The 15,669-nt window shown below is 39.5% G+C and overlaps 1 protein-coding gene and 2 pseudogenes across 5 annotated transcripts in view; 1 reads left to right on the top strand and 2 right to left on the bottom strand.

Annotated features, from left to right (window-relative positions):
* Positions 1 to 15,669, top strand: part of RNF220 (ring finger protein 220) — a 222,971-nt gene that overhangs the window by 32,080 nt on the left and 175,222 nt on the right. The window lies entirely within an intron of this gene.
* On the bottom strand, positions 1,812 to 2,215 carry LOC111175444 (large ribosomal subunit protein eL31 pseudogene; annotated as a pseudogene).
* On the bottom strand, positions 4,575 to 4,931 carry LOC111175726 (cytochrome c oxidase subunit 7C, mitochondrial pseudogene; annotated as a pseudogene).

Below are 15,669 nucleotides of genomic sequence, written 5' to 3'. Positions count from 1 at the left end.
GCTACAATTCAAGTGCTGACTACCTACATGTGGCTAGTGGCTATTATAGTGGACAGCTATAATATGGAACTTTTTCATCATTGCAGAAAGTTCTATTGGACAGTTTCTATGGAGAAAGAGCTTGATGTATTCAGGGAACTGACAAGAGTTTACTCCAGCAGATACATATTGTGCAAGGGAGGGGAGGGGCGAAAGATGAAGAGGACATAGCAAAGAATGGAGGGACTTAGTCAAAGCTGACCCTGGGATTGGGGCTGATGTTCCCAGCCTGTTATAGAGGAAGTAAAAGGGAAACCGGGAAATAAGTTTAAGATTTATTATACAACAACCCTTCAGGTAGATATCATCTCCATTTTATAGTCTCAGAAGATTTAAGACATTGACCAACACACAGCTAGTTAGTGGCAGAGCTGGGATTCAAAGCCAGACCTGTCTGATGCCAAAAACTTGTGCTCTTTCCCTGTATCACTGCAATAGATGGCAGAAATCTCTACCAAATGATCTCTTCAATCAGGATAGAAGGGATTCTGACTTAGAACAGACTCCTTCTCAACTTGGTCCTTCTTCTGTTGGGGGAATGTTAATCATGGGTGAGCATGGGACCCCGCCTGGAGGTACAAGTGAGAGCTTAGAGGCAGAACTTTCTTTGGAGCCTTAGGCCTCCTGTTCCCTGAGTCTCAAAGAGAAACTCCTTCAGGCATCTTACAGACCTTGATATTAGCCAAGTTCAAGCAGGAGCTCTTCTCAGGACCTGGCCCTCAGAACCAGGACTGCATTGTCAAGGAGAGCAGCCAGCTTGAAGCAACCCATCTGAAACCTGGCAGTGGTACTCCTATGTATCAGAATGTGTCCCTTGATTCATTCCCTGACCTAGAACCTGTTGTGGTGGCCACTTCCAAGATACTATCTTTGGAAAGAAAGAGTGCCCGTCCCCCATTAAAGGGGAATTCCTTGCCCTAGTACAATCCCACAATCCCATCTCATCCAGCAGTTGAGAGAAGTGTCAGGCCATGCTTGCCCCAGCCCTAAGCAGCCATGGGGACCGAGGCTTTTAGCGTGCTGTCACAACTCCAGGCATTTTCTGAGCCTGTGAAAGTCATGCATGGCAGGATATTAAAGAGAATTACCATCAGGTTGTGAATTCTAGATTAGTCTGTTTCCCTAAGTACAGTATCTATTATTTTCTAGGGTGAACATGGTACCTTCGCATTCTCTGAGCTGGTATGAATGAATGAGGGGAAGATAAAATGTAGAATCATTCAGAACAGGAATAATGAAGGATGCAAATCTGGGGAAGAAATACAAGAGATACGGTCAAGGTGTTAGATAAAAGGATTAGCCTTGGAGATGAGCAGTTATTCTAAGAGGAGTGAAAGAAGAGAAAAATTTTAATTGATGGAGAGAAAGATTCTAGTGGACTCTACCTTTAAAGTAGGAAGTGGAGAACTGTGGAGGAAAAGACAGAGTAGCAGCTGAAAACTTAATGCATGGAGAAGGTTTGTGATCTCCATTGAATGTAGTGCATAGATTACTCAAAACATGATTATAAGAAGAGTAAGCAGGATTTCTTCATTCATTCATTCATTCCACAAATTTATTGAGTACCTACTATATATTGTGAACTATTAGGTCATAAGAATCCAGTGTAAACAAGACCCAGCTTTCCTTCAAGCAGCTTACAGTGGTGGAGAACACAGAATACATTACATTGCAGAAAGTATTTTAAGACAGATTAGTTCATGGTATAGTTCACAGGACTGGTACCCAACCTAGAATTAGGTCAAGGAATTTTTTTTTTCAGTTTTATAACTTTATTTGACCATCAGCTGTAAGTTCTCATCCAGATTTTTGAAAGCAGTGACAGATACATAGGTATACAGTATAGAGCTCGTTTCGTGGACCTTCATCCTCAGTACGTTTTCTGGACAACCACACCTGGACGGATACAGTATGGGGCATTCCTTATTCCTTTGGCCCAGACAGCTTTGTTGAGCCTGGTGTCAGTGCGCTCAGCTGGAGTTCCCATTTTTTTCATGGCAAATTTCCAGATCTCTTTGAGTGCCCGAGGGGCATACTTCTTGAACTCTACTCCATGGATGTTCATGTAAATGTTGATGGTGTATTCTCTGCTCACTACCTCATTGATTTCAGAACAGTCCTTCTTCTTGCCACCTTTTCTTGTGGGACCCAGATTGGAAAGCAGGGGATCCTTTATGTTTCAATTCACATGTATGTATCTCCTATGTGAAGCCTTTTCTGATTTCTTTTTAATTTTCAACAAAGCAGCTTTTCACTTATAAACACATCTAGCAGTACATAGTTGTTAATGTACTTTTTGTTTTTTTCCTAAGTACATTAATTTTTTCTTTTATATTGAGAAATATAGCAAACCTGGAGAAAGATGCACAAACTATATGTGCACAGTTAAACAAATAATTGAACCCTCATGAAACCACAGCCAGCCCAGGAAACAGAACATTTCCAGCATCCTAGTAGTCCTTTGTATACTTCTCCTTGGTCACAACCCATCTCTCCCTTACTCGGATAATCACTCCCTTGACTTTTACGATGATTACTTTCCAGCTTTTCTTTATAATTTTATTACCTATGTCTGTATCCCTAAACAATATAGTTTAATGTAGCATTTTTGGATCTTTATATGGGTAAAATCATGTTTTTGTACTGTTTGGGTCTTGTTTCTTTTGTTCATCATTAAGAGTTTAGGATTCATCCATATTATTGCATGTACTTGGAGTTTATTCATTTTTATTGCTGTGTTATAGTCCATTGTATGAATACACCCTGATTCATGTATCCATTCCAATGATGATTCATATTTAGGTTATTTCCAATTTTTTTCTTATGGAAAATGCTACCATAAACATTTTTTATAAGTGTCCTGGTGTACAGGACACAAGTTTCATTAGGGTAGAAACCTGGAACTAGAATTCCTGGGTCCTGAGATAAGTGCTTCTTCAACTTTACTAGCTAACATCAAACCGTTTCCAAAGAGGTTCTGCCAGTTTGTTCTATTACCAGCACGTAGAATTTTTGTTGTTCCACATTCTTACCAATACTTGGTATTGTGAGACCTTTTCATTTTTGCCAGCCTTGTGGGTATATAACAATTTCTCAGTGTGGTTCTTACTTAAATTCCCCTGGTTACTGGGTAGAGTACGCTTTCATGTGTTTATCAGCCATTGATTTTTCTTTTTTTGTGAAGTACCTTTTCAGAGTTTTGCTGATTTTTCTGTTGGGTTGTCTCTGAGTATCTCCTACAAGTATATTCTTTTTTTTTTTTTTTTGGCTGCGCTGCATGGCTTGTGGGATCTCAGCTCCCCAGCCGGGGATTGAACCCAGGCCACGGCAGTGAAAGCCTAGAATCCTAACCACTGGACCACCAGGGAATTACCATCCTACACATATATTCTGTATTTTCTAACTGCTCTCCTTATCTTGAAACTCCATCCTCTTCATAGGCTACCAGAGTTCTGTTTCTAAGACAAGCCCTGTTCTTGTAACTCCCATGCCTGGAACCCTTTGGTGACCCCCATGGCTTCACAGACAACACAGCGTGGAAGGCCCTCCATCATATGCCCTCTGCCCAACAAGCCTCAGCTCTTACTGGATCCTCCCAACTCCTCCTCCCTCCTTTTTTACTGTAACCTCCATCTCTACCAAACTGCTTGCAGTCCCCTGAACACATGAAATTGTTTTACACCTGTCTTTGCCAGTTATCCTTTTTCTTCCTTTTGCCCTGAATTTGGAAAATACTCATCGTTTTAAAACTCAATTCAAAGGTCACTGCCTCTATGAAACCTTTCCAGCTTGCCTTCTCACCTCTCATTAACCTCTCCATCTCTTGTCCTTCTACTAAGCACACTATTGTTATTTCCAGCAGGGCATTTGTTTACTCTATTTCATGTATTGGTCCGTATACCTGCCTCCCCCATCAGACTGTACATAAACCCTCTGAAGGCATGGGAAGCCCCTGAACGTAGGGAAATTTCTTATTCCTCTTTTCATTCCTAAGGCCTAGCACAGTGTCTGATACAGAGCAGGTGGTGGTAAATAGCACAAATTGTTATTAATGTTATAACTATCATTAGGAGTACTTGTCTATCTGTTTTCCTTATTAGATTGTGAATTCCTTGAGGGCCCTGGTACTTGGGGGGCATGCAGTGACATTTGTCTAATGAATGAATAACTTATAAAAACTTCTGAAAACAACCTAAAGCAATATTTGGAGTAGGAATATAGAAGTCATGAGTATTAAATTTGCAGAGAAACAAAATTGATTTACATCCATCTCATGAGGATGAAATTTTAGGCTCAAACTAATTCAAAGCAAAATTTTATAATGTGAAATGTTATGCTTGGGTTAAAATTTTTTTAAGGATTTATGCCATAAGTTTATTTACAAACATATCTAGGATGTTGAGTTAAATCCTTTTTTCAAAGAGATTGCACCTCTTAAAATGCTCTGTCTCATGGATTATTATTTTTTTTAGTATTTATTTGGCTGCATTGGGTCTTAGTTGTGGCACGCGGGATCTTTGTTGTGGCATGCGGGATCTTTTTTTTTAGCTGTGGCACGCAGGATCTTTTAGTTGCGGCATGCGAACTCTTAGTTGTGGGATGTGGGATCTAGTTCCCAGACCAGGGATCGAACCCGGGTCTCTTGCATTGGGAGTGTGGAGTCTTAGCCACTGGACCACCAGGGAAATCCCTCATGGATTATTTTTTAAGCAGTTGTTGTCTTACTATAAAGAAAGGTGCAGCAAATCCAGACCCAAAGTACAAAATCATCATAGCTAATAACCACCACTTGTTTCCCACTGAAAATGGTAAATTATTCCCTGGACCTTCCTCATAGTGGCTCTTACAGATCATAGAGGTTGTGAACCTCTCCGGATGCTCTGTCCCAACATAGTGCTGTTGGGAGCTCTGAGAAAGGCGCAGAGACTGAAGGTAGAAGAAATGGCGGCAGCACCTGGGTTAAAATATTAAGCTGTAAAAGTAGGAAAAACTTAACTTGTTGGTTCATATGGAAAAGGAGTTCAAATTTGTTAGATGATATTGTCCTCCATCTAAAACAGTTAAGTTTCTGCAGTGGATTATAATCTGCGTGTGACTGGAAAGATGAAAATCTAAGGAACACAGTGTCAGGAGATTGTCTGTTGGTTAGCACCTATGTCTGCTGTCTGAAGAGCTTGTCACTGTTACAGTGAAAGCTTGTACATGGCCCAGCTAAGACTTTCTTTGCTCAACAAGAGTGGCTGTTCCTTGGAGTAACCATTCTGAAACTGTTTCCAAGATGAAACAATGGATGAAGTTCACATGCGTGATACTCTGTCATAGCAAACCTACAATGAATGATGTAGAATTTCTGATCCACGAGCTCTGCTTCCACCTCTTTCTCTCCTGCCCCCAAGAAAGCATATCATAATGGAAGTGAGCAGTAGTGACATTATTTATTATAGTGATAACCTTGATCTGTTCCAAGTTATATTTTCTAAAACCTCAATCATTTCTGTAAACTTCAATACTTTGTTAGTGGTAAGAAATTACTATATTCCTCACAATTGACATCTTGGTTGAGAACCAAGATATGTACAGACGTATATTTGTAGGAAGAAGAGAGATTTTGGAATCACACCAACTATAATTCATATTGCAGTTCAGTCACTGCCGTGTGATCCTTAGCTAGTTGCTTAATATCTCTGACTTTTATCTGAAAAATGGGCTACTTTATAAGTTGCTGTCAGGACTATAAATAATTATGTAGAACACTCAGCATAGTGCCTGCCTCCTAAATACCTTTCAAATCTGTATGTATGTATCTCTCCCAGCTCCCCACATCTCCGAGGCTGCATCCCTGTTTTAAGCCACTAGCATCTGTGTTCTGGATTACTGCAGCATTGTTCTTACTGGTCTTTTGCCCCCGTCCTTTCTTGCCCTGTTTTATTCAGAGCAAAGGACATTCAGTAAGGCTGACTTGAACCCTTAACCCCTAACATATGGAGACGGATATGTAGCTACCATTTACTGAGCGCCTATCACATGAAAGGAACTAGTCTAGCATTTTATGCATTATCTCATTGAATCCTCACGATAAGCCTGTGAAGTAGGTATCGTCATTCACCTTCAAAGAACTAGAGGTTGCAGAGATTGAATGACTTGCCCACAGCCACTCTGCTAGGAAGTAAGGGGCGCTGTGTGTGTCCAGGTTTCTCTGGTTTCAAAGTATGTGCTTTGTTCCTGTTTCACGCTGCCTCTGCATCAGGCTCAGAGCCTGGTGTTGTTAAACCTCCTAATCCCGTGACTAACTCCCTGTGTGCTGATTCTGGGCTTACCACATGGTCTCCTAGGAATCTGCCTTTGCACATCAATTGGCTACAGGGAGATGATGATGGAGGCAAATATCTGGTCATATATTAATAACTGACACTCTAGTTTTATACTTCAGTTTTTTATGACTTAGTGAACATGCATAAAGCTCCCTGGGTTCTCTCAACTCTGACAGGATTGAGTGTCTAGACCAGTAAGACTGAGGGCCAGACTCTGGACTTTGATAAATTTGCCAAGGGAAATACCACCTGGTATGGGTCTTCTGGCAGCCAGCCTGCTGCTTCAAGTTACAATTTTCTGATGCCTACAATTAACCTTGATGACATCGATGAAAAATCTTATATTTGTGTCGAGACTTGACTGCTTTTATAGAATTTTAGCTGGTAAAAGAGATGCAGACACTCTCTGCACTTGGTTTCCTGAGACTTAGGCTAGTCTTTGTGAATGGCTGCTCATTTCTTAATGTTTTCTCAAGCATTCAATCAACAAACATGTTTAGAGCCCTATAACAAGGGGGAATACAGAGAAATTTAGTAGTTTAACATACTTACAGTGTAATGGGGATCATTAGACGTGAAAAAAGAAATGAGTACTTTCACATGATAAGCATTCTGTGAATCAAATGGGTTTGAAGTGAGTGTTTGATGTAACATGTGCCTGGAGCTTATGCGGGAGCTCAATAAATATTTGTTGAATGATTGTTGAATGTTGACCTTCTAGATGCCACTCTCGTAGACAACTTCTAATCCATACCTCTAGCCCTGACGTCTCTAACAAGCTGCAGACTTGAGATATCCAACTCTCCACTGGACTGGTTAACCTCAATGAATAGCCCATGAGCACCTCAATCACAACCTATCAAAACTGATTTTATTAACTTTCCCGCTTTGAAGAAGCAGTATAACCTCGGGAGTAAGAGCACAGAGTCTGGGATATTGGCTGTACTTATGGCTAAGTGACCTTGGGAAAGTCTCTTAGCTCTTCTTTCCTCGTGTGAGGGAAATATAAGGTTTTTCTTCAGATTCAATGAGATAATGGATACAGAGCATTTGACAGAGTACCTGCACATAGTAATCATTAAATGTTAGCTATTGTCATAATTTCCCCCGAACCTCCTGTTTTCCTTATTTGGTAATGATATCATTATCCACTCCAACCCTCTCCTTCACGCCTCGCATCTAATTAGTTACCAAAAACTGTATGTTCTACCTTTTTACTGTCTTTATGATTCATTCAACATATACTTACTCAACATCTGCCGAATGCCAAACACATTGCCAGGCACAGAAGACACAGAGATGAATACCTACCAGTTTCTGTGTTTGCAGAGGCAGATACATACATAGTTGCAGCCTTCAGACCATCCGCATAATGGAAACACACAAAGTGTGTTAAAAAGAGCCTGGAAGAGATATCTCTTCCGCCTTTCAAACCCAATGCTCTCGCTTAAGCCTGCATCACCTCTTACTGTAGATACTGCAGGAGGTTTTTTTTCCTTCTTCTTTTGATTGATTTTGAAAATTTACAGGTAAAACAGAAATACTTGCTATAATAAATTACAGAACACTAATTACAAAGTAAAAGTCTCTTTTACTCTACTTCTTTAATTGACTCTCCTCCATAAAGGTAAGTACTGTCTACAGATTAGTATGTACCCTTCCAGACCTTTTCTTGTTTATACATGTGTACATTTATATATTTTATGGTAGATTAAAATATAGTTTTTTTACACAAATGGAATCATACCATAAACATACCTCTTGCTTTTTCCACTTAATGATATATCTTTAAATTTTTTCCTTGTCGAAATAAAAACAAAAATAAACAAATGGGACCTAATTAAACTTAAAAGCTTTTGCACAGCAAAGGAAACCATAAGCAGGACGAAAAGACAACCCTCAGAATGGGAGAAAATATTTGCAAACGAAGCAACTGACAAAGGACTAATCTCCAAAATATACAAGCAGCTCATGCAGCTCAATATCAAAAAAACAAACAACACAATCCAAAACTGGGTGGAAGATCTAAATAGACATTTCTCCAAAGAAGATATACAGATTGCCAACAAACACAAGAAAGGATGCTCAACATCACTAATCATTAGAGAAATGCAAATCAAAACCACAATGAGATATCACCTCACACCAGTCAGAATGGCCATCATCAAAAAATCTACAAACAGTAAATGCTGGAGAGGGTGTGGAGAAAAGGGAACCCTCCGCCCTGTTGGTGGGAATGTAAATTGATACAGCCACTATGAAGAACAGTATGGAGGTTCCTTAAAAAACTAAAAATAGAACTACCATACGACCCAGCAATCCCACTACTGGGTGTATACCCTGAGAAAACCATAATTCAAAAAGAGTCATGTACCACAATGTTCATTGCAGCTCTATTTACAATAGCCAGGACATGGAAGCAACCTAAGTGTCTATCAACAGATGAATGGATAAAGATGTGGCACATATATCCAATGGAATATTACTCAGCCATAAAAAGAAACAAAACTGAGTTATTTGTAGCAAGGTGGATGGACCCAGAGACCATCATACAGAGTGAAGTAAGTCAGAAAGAGAAAAACAAATACCGTATGCTAACACATATATATGGAATCTAAAAAAAAAAAAAAAGTGGTTCTGAAGAACCTAGGGGCAGGACAGGAATAAAGACACAGACACAGAGAATGGACTTGAGGACATGACGAGGGGGAAGGGCAAGCTGGGATGAAGTGAGAGAGTGGCATGGACATATATACACTATGAAATGTAAAATAGATAGCTAGTGGGAAGCAACCACATAGCACAGGGAGATCAGCTCGGTGCTTTGTGTCCACCTAGAGGGGTGGGATAGTGAGGGTGGGAGGGAGACGCAAGAGGCAGGAGATATGGGGATGTATGTATATGTATAGCTGATTCACTTTGTTATACAGCAGAAACTAACACACCATTGTAAAGCAATTATACTTCAATAAAGATGTTAAAAAAATTTTTTTTCTCCATGTCAATACATAATAGAATTACCTTGTTCTTTTAACCCCCAAATGCTCTTCCATATTTTGTAACTACCATGATTTATTTAGTTATTTCCCTGTTGAAAGCTTTTCAGTTGCTTCCAGTTTTTTACTCTTACAAGCACTGCTACAGCAAACTTTTTGCAGAAATATGCAATTATTTCTGCAAGTAAGTTTCTAGTAGTAGAAGTGCTGGGTTAAAAGATGTGAGAATTTAAATTTTTGTTAGAGTGTGCTCAGTTACCCTCCAAAAAGACTGCCATCCAATAGTGAATGAGAATGCTCATTTCCCCACATCTCATCAATACAGGATATTATCATTCCTTCAATTTTTGCAACTCTAATGAATTAAAAAGCTATACTTACATTTTATAGATTTGCATTTCTGTGGTTACTAGTGAATTTGAGCATGCTTTAATATATTTATTGATCATTTGTATATCTTCTGTGAATTGCCTTTCTATGTTATTTGCCTGTTTCTCTATTAGATTGTTATCTTTTTCTTATTGATTTGAAGGCTTGCATCATTTCACTGTGATATTCTTTCTCTGTTACATATGTTACAAATATATACATATATATTTTAATCTATTGCTTGTCTTTATTTACAGTGTCTTACATAATACAAAAGGTTTTCATATGTAGTAAAATTCATCAGCCTTTTCTATTATGGCTTCTGGGGTTTGTGTTTCTCTCCCAGAAGATTTTATACATATAATCTTTTTCCTCTCAATACTTTCATAGTTGTATTGTCCAAGTTAGATCCTTAATACAATTAAAATTAATTTTCATCAATAGTGTGAATTAGGATTTTAACTTTATTTTTTTCCTAAGAAAATTTTAATTGTCTTGACACAATTAATGAGTCTACGTTTTTCCAACTGATTTGAAATGTCAGGTTGTACATGGGTCTGCTTCTGGATTCTATCCTGCTCCCTGGACTTTTTGGGTCCATTTTTGTACCAACACCACACTGTTTCCATTATTGTAGCACTATAGAATGTTTTTATACCTTATGGGGCCCAAAACTACATATACTACCATTTTTTCTTTGTCACATTGTTTTTCTTTCTCATAATTTTCTTTTTTTTTTTTTTTCTCATAATTTTCTTGACTGCTTTTGTACATTTCCTCTCCCAGGTGAACTTTAGAATAAATTTGCCCAGTTCCATAAAATATCCTATAAGTATTTTGATTGGAATTTCATTAAATTTATAGTTTAATTTGAGTCTCATCCAAGAACATGATGTATTCTTCATTTATTTTTATCTTCTTTTAAGAACAATTAAGTTTAAGATATTTGCATTGATGTTCTTAAGTAAACTGGTAGTTTTCTCCTTCGTCTGTTTTTCCTGCTGGAGTAGTATTAGTTTAGTACAATGGTTCTCAAACTTTCTGGTCTCAGGACCCATTTGTACTCTTAAAAATAATTGATGATCCTCAAAGAACTTTTGTTTATGTGAGTTTCCTGTCACTATTAGAATTTAAATGGAGAAAAATTTAAAACACAAGAATGTACAAGCATACGTTTTCTTAATTGCCAGAGAGATGACATCATCACATGACGTTCCATCAGTCTCTAGAAAACTTCACTGTACACGTTTATGAGAGAATGAGAGTGAAAAAGCAAGAACATCTTAGTATTGTTATCAAAATAGTTTTGCCTTATGGGCTCCCAGAAAGGGCTTCAGGGATCCCTATTGAGAACTGCCAATCTAGCAGAATGAGTTATAATTTTTCCATATTTCCTGTGTACTAATATAAATAACGTAGAAGTTATTTATGTCTTGAAGGTAGAACTAATCTGTAAATTATTTGGAACTAATGGTTTTTGGCATGATATAACTGCCTACCATTTCAGTTTCCTCTATGGTTACTGTCCTCCTCATGTTTTTGTTTTTTGTTTTTTGTTTTTTTCTCCTCATGCTCTATATCTCTTCTTGACTCAATTTGTACGTTTATATTTACCTAGAAAGTCATGGAATTTCAGGTAGATTTTTATTTTTTAAGTATACAGTTATGCTTAAATTACAGTTTTTAGATTCTCTTTATGTCAAATATTAAACCCCCTCTTTTATTTTCATTATTGTTTGCCCGTATGTGTTTTTTGGGGTTTTTTTTTGCGGTACGCAGGCCTCTCACTGTTGTGACCTCTGCCCTTGCGGAGCACAGGCTCCGGACGCGCAGGCTCAGCGGCCATGGCTCACGGGCCCAGCCGCTCTGCGGCATGTGGGATCTTCCTGGACCGGGGCACGAACCCGCGTCCCCTGCATCGGCAGGCGGACTCTCAACCGCTGCGCCACCAGAGAAGCCCTATGTTTTCTTTTTTATCCTTCTGTTTCTAGAGGTTCATCTGTTTTAAAATCAGATTTATTGAGGTATAATTTACATATAGTAAAATTCACCCTTTATAGTGTACAGTTCTGTGAGTTCTGACAAATCAATACAACCATGTAACAACCGGTACAATCAGGATACAGAAGAATTCTGCCATCCTCAGAAATTCCCTCATTCCTCTTTGTAGTCGACCTTTCCTTTCATCCCCAGTTTCTGGCATCATATTCCCTGTTTTAGTTGTTTATTCCTTTTTATTTCTGAGTAGTATTCCATTATATGCTTATATTGAAGTTATCTGTTCACCAGTTGAAGGATATTTGGGTTGTTTCCAGTTTGGGGCGATTATGAATAAAGCCACTATAAACATTTTCAGATAGGGCTTTGTGTGAACGTAAGTTTTTATTTTTCTTGGGTAAATACTAGGAGTGGGATTTCTAGGTCATATGGTAAGTATCTGACTTTATAAGAAATTGCCAAATCATTTTCCTGTCATTCTCCGTTTACTGGATTTCTGTTTGTTTTGTTCTTTCCTTTGTTTCTGTCAAATCTCTTTTTGGAATGTGTTTGGTCTCCTCACACTGATTCAGATAGCAAGGGCATGCCTCAAACATAAGATGCCAGGGAAGGCACCTCAGTGACAAGACTTGGGAAGTGGTTGAGCAAGATGATATTATGTTTTCTCAATTGAAACACCCATGGGGGTCATAGGAGAGAGGGAAGGAAAATGGGATAGAAAGAAAAAGAGAGCAAAAGAAGAGGAAGTGGAGCTTCCCTGGTGGCGCAGTGGTTGAGAATCCACCTGCCAAGGCAGGGGACACAGGTTTGAGCCCTGGTTCAGGAAGATCCCACATGCCGCAAAGCAACTAAGCCTGTGCACCACAACTACTGAGCCTGCGCTCTAGAGCCCATGTGCCACAACTACTGAAGCCCGCGTGCCTAGAGCCCGTGCTCTGCAACAAGAGAAGCCACCACAATGAGAAGCGTGCGCACTGCTACAGAGTAGCCCCTGCTTGCCACAACTAGAGAGGAGCCCGCACACAGCAATGAAGACCCAACACAGCCAAAAATAAAAATAAATTAAAAAAAAAAAAAAAAGAATAGGAAGAAAAGAAAAGGAAACAAAATGGTACCTGGAAGGAGAGTGATGCATGCTGCCCTATAATACCTTAATGTAACATGATGATGTCATGGGAGCCTACAGAGAGCACTGACCTCGAGGACAATAGTGTAGGGAAGGTGGGCCAGGATCCCTTAATGCAGATCCTGAAAGCCTGTGGTTCCAAAGTTCAATCTGAGTAAAGATAAGCCATTATGGGCTTTGGAAAAGGGGAATGATCTGATCCCAGTGATTGTTGTGATGGGACTGGGGTTGGGGAAAAGGAAAGAGGCTGGAGGTGGGGCCAGCAGTGAAGCTGCTGTATGAGTCTTGGGCGGGCTCCTGGTACTATAAAGGGAAAGAAATTTGTGGGCTGGAAAATGTGGTAGGCATCCAATCAATACTTGTTTAATTAATTAATTAAGGAGTTTGATATTTTAAGTTGGTTGCAAAAAATAGAGGTTTGTTAGAACTGCAAATGAATGAACTGGAGATGGTAAAAACATTGAAAACAATATGGAAAAATGAGTAGGTTGAAAGGGGAAAAAAATCCTGAAAAATGAATTTAACAGTCTGGGGTAAGGGAAGGAGTTGGCAACAGAGACAGAGAATCAGCTAGTCAGAAAGCTATGACTATAGCACAGACTCTTTGGAATAAACATGGAAACCTAGTGAAGATCAAGGATGACTCTGAGTTCTCTGGCTCCAGCACCTGCCATCTGTCCCTGATTGACCAGAGCTCGTCTAGGGACACCCTGAAGCCAGAGAGCCAAGTGATGAGAAGGAGCGCTCCTGAGGGGGTCTCAGCTTTGTGGGGGGGGGTGAGGGCAAATTAAATGCCCCTCAAGAACCTTTCTAGCCTTGGGATCTTGTGAGAATATTGCTAGTGAAATATTGCTAGTGATTCTAGTGAAAATATTGCTCAAGTGTCATATTCCCAGAATAAGAATAAGGACTCTCTTGATTTGGAGAAAGGCCCTAAGACCTTCAGAGGAAAAGACTAAGTAAAGGCTATGGGGTAACCCAAGCCAAGACAGTTACCATTAATCTCTGGAGGTGTTTCATTTAGGAGAGAATGCAGCTCTTTCCACTGCAGAATTTGTGGAATTTTTTGTCCAGTGCTCCTATAATGAGGTATGGTTACTACACGTTGTAGGAAAAGGAAAAAATCAGGCGGCAGGACAGATGTCTTCTCCCTTCAGATTACATGATTTTTGTTCATAGCTTCAATGGCACATTAAGGAATAATTCAGTTCCCCCTTTACAAGAAAGGCCATTTACATCTCAGAGCACCGAAAAACCCATGGAGTTGAGTCCTATGTAAGAAAATAGTGTAGTGTGAAAAATGACATCATAACGTTGCATTATTTATGTAACATTTGTTAGGAACCTACTAAGTGCTGGGTGCTGTTTTAGGCACTAGAAACACCGTAGTGAACAAAACACACTGAGGCCCTGCCCTCAAAAAGCTTCTGAATTTTGGTGGGAGCACGTGGGAGAAAGTATTAACCTCACCTGAGACCAGGGAAGAGAAGAGAAGAGTGACACTTGTCACCCTCCCTATCTGTTCTCTACACACAACCAGAAAGATTTTTTTGAATCACAAAACAGAAAATGTTATTTATTCCCTTGCTTTGTTTCACCAATGGCTTCCCTGTGCTCTTCTGAGAAAGATCCAAGTTGCGTTAGCGTGACCGGGTAGCGCCCTGAGGGATCTGGCCTCACGCCCGTCGCCCACAGTCTCCCTTACGCTCTGCAGTCCTGCCACCCCAACCTTTTTCAGTATCTCAAATATGTCTCCCCTCCTGCTTCTGCCTCTGGGTCTTGGCACCTGCTGTTCCCTTGATCCAGAACACGTGTTCTCCCACCCACCTCTTTGCCCCTACCCACCCTTGCCTCCAGCCCACTCTGCCCAGTTAATCCCACTACCCTTCAGATCCGCTCCAAAGTTCACTCCTCAGAGTTTTACCAGCGTTTGCCTTTTCCTGCAACTTTCGTAACAGCCTGTGTCTACTTTCCTGTCCCCTCTTCCTTTCTCCTCTCCTCCTTCCCTCAAATGTTAAACAAATGAACACAAAGAGAAATAGAAAACGGTAAATTGCAATAAATGCTTTGAAGGAAAAGTACAGCTTATAACATTTCAATAAAGACATATAATTATATTATTATATATATTAGTTCATTATTCACACAAATAGATGTCCAGAATCGTGTTGAATAAGTGAATGAAGAATAATTATGAGTGAGATTTCTCTCATCAGAGGAGGTACTAAAGAGAATTCCAGGCAAGGAAAACGACACGTGCAAAGATACAGAAGCATGAATGGGCATGAAGTAATTGGCAAATCACTAGAAATATGACTAAGTGGATTGGCTGGAGTTAAGATTGTAAAGGTGAGGAGGATCCTGTTTGTAACTTTGGCTTTTTTCCTTGTTGGGAGTGGGAGAAGGTGGTGGAAATCAAAGGTTTTTAAGCAAGAGAGTGTTATATTCAAAGAGGGATAGAGAGAGAACTGATTCTTCATCTACTGCTATTCCATCCCCCCAATTTTAAATTCTAAAACCGAGAAGTCCTGTTCATTCAGCATGGCTAGTAGGACGATTAATCAAAATCAGTTAAAGTGGGAAATCATCAAAAGTACTCCGTATATGTTTTCAACATCTTGGTCTAATTTAGAATATACAAATGCACTTGCTAATCTTCAGGTAGGGGGCCAAGGCATTCCCGTAAGTGTGGAGTCTTTGATTCTTGAATGACCGCACCCATATTGAATCGTCTAATTCATTTCAGCAGAACAAGTAACTTAAATATTTCTTATAAAATAACCTTGCCACAGTCTCCATGATTATGATTTTTTTTCAGGTTCTTTTACAT

The sequence above is a fragment of the Delphinapterus leucas genome, chromosome 1, assembly GCF_059928025.1.
Source record: "Delphinapterus leucas isolate spDelLeu-1000000601 "Yukka" chromosome 1, BTC_Dleu_Yukka2, whole genome shotgun sequence".
In the NCBI taxonomy this organism is placed as follows: Eukaryota; Metazoa; Chordata; class Mammalia; order Artiodactyla; family Monodontidae; genus Delphinapterus; species Delphinapterus leucas.
The sequence above is the reverse complement of the archived record's forward strand: the minus strand, read 5'-3'. Positions and strand labels throughout refer to the sequence as shown.